Source organism: Centrocercus urophasianus, unplaced genomic scaffold (genome assembly GCF_019232065.1).
Source record: "Centrocercus urophasianus isolate 14NV4802_14NV808 unplaced genomic scaffold, USGS_Curo_1.0 seq_1172, whole genome shotgun sequence".
Taxonomy (NCBI): Eukaryota; Metazoa; Chordata; class Aves; order Galliformes; family Phasianidae; genus Centrocercus; species Centrocercus urophasianus.
This window is the reverse complement of record NW_024884334.1, coordinates 23180-24907: the sequence shown is the minus strand read 5'-3', so window position 1 is coordinate 24907 and position 1728 is coordinate 23180. Positions and strand designations below refer to the sequence as shown.

The following is a 1728-nucleotide window of genomic DNA, read 5'->3' as shown; positions in this document are numbered from 1 at the left end:
GGTCACTACAGCACTGACTGCACCCAAATTTAACCTCCTCAGTGATCTCTGCACTGGTGAGCACCAGGTCCAGTAACGGTTCACCTCTGGTTAGTCAGTGCAATTCCTGAACGAGGAATTTATCCTCAATGGAATCCTGGGTTGCTTGCAGCCACCATGTTGTTTTTCCAGTAGACATCTGGGATGGTTGTAATTCCTCTTCAGCATGAGAGCACAACGCTTTTCTTAATTGAAGCAAGATGGCCTCCATCCACAGGCTCCCCCTGGTCAGGTAGTAGTCCTCCCACCGCCAGATGCCCTTTATTGGGTTGGTCCTTGATTTTAATCCACAGGCTCCCAACGTATTTGGAGCAGTTTCTCAGAGGCAGCTTTTTGCAATCCACTTCCTAACATAGAGGGCAACTTCCCTCCCCTTCTTTTCCTTGCCTACTGCTTCTGCAAACCTTCTAACCCTTGACTGAAGCGTTGCAGTTGTGCTATTCATCCCACCACATTTTCATGATAGCAATTAGGTCACAATTTTCAAATTGCACCGGGTTTCCAACTCCTCCTGCTTATGTCCTGCGCAGTGCGCATTGGTGCAGAGCCACTTCAGAATTACACTCTTATAGCATTGGTGATTGAATGCTGATAGCTGCGTTATCTTCTTAGAGGAGCACTCCCTCATTCCTATGGAACAGTTTTGAAGTTTTTCCCTGCTGCTTCCTGAAGTGACAGTGTTCTCTGTCTCTTCTCTGTTACTTAGAAGTACATCTCCCTCCCCCATCGAATCTAGTTTAAAGCGTTGCTGATCAGTCCAGCCAGCTCGCTGCCCAAAAAACACACCCTAGCAGAGGATGGTTTCGATCCATCGACCTCTGGGTTATGGGCCCAGCACGCTTCCGCTGCGCCACTCTGCTGTTATAATCTTCCTCAGAAGCAAGCAAAATGAATGGCTGCTTTAAAGAACTGTCATCTCCACTTTAATTACAGGGTTGGTGCAAGAGTCGTCATAGCATTTTCACACCTGGAACTGCTCAGGGTTCAGAACAGGTTCCGAACTGGTCAAGTACTATGTATTCCCACTGCTCTTTTCTCTGATTTCCCCAAATGATATCAATTTTGTGCAATCTCTCTGCAGATGTGTATAAGCATGCTGACTTTTATTTATAACTCTGGCTTTTGGTTGCGATTGTAGATCTGGTCGCAGCCAGAATTTTGTGATTTGACAAAGATGTCACTAGGAAATTGCATCAGATTACAGAAATATTCTGCTGTAGCAAACAGGAATTAGCCTGAAGAAAAAGTTGCCAATGGCTGTTACACATGAAGCAACAGACCTTAATTATTTATAGTTTCCAAAGAGCACAAGTATTCCTCCTCTTACCCTGACATTCATGGATGACAGGAGCTGTTACTGTTGCTTGATGGTAGATCCACTGACATCAGCTGGATCTACCAGCCTCCAATCACATTCCATACACTCACTTCTGTGCTGTAACATTGACATCACATCTTTTAATTCCCAGTGTGTGGTCTCAGAGATGACAGTGCACTGAATCTGCTTCTGCAGGACACTTGGAAAAAAGACACAGGCTCTTATCTGTGAGAGAGAGGCTCAGCACGTCTGCATAAAAGCATCTTGGGCTTTTATAATTAAACGTGTAAGCAATACACTGGTGCTAGATAACTGATACATGGAGATTCATGGAATTAAAGTTGATTTCATCATAGAAAACAATGGTTTTT

General features: G+C 44.5%; 1 non-coding gene across 1 annotated transcript; it reads right to left on the bottom strand.

Moving 5' to 3' along the window:
* Nucleotides 1–827: 827 nt before the first annotated feature.
* TRNAM-CAU lies at nucleotides 828–899 on the bottom strand. The gene has a single exon. It is a non-coding gene; the product is annotated as a tRNA-Met (tRNA).
* Nucleotides 900–1728: the final 829 nt, after the last annotated feature.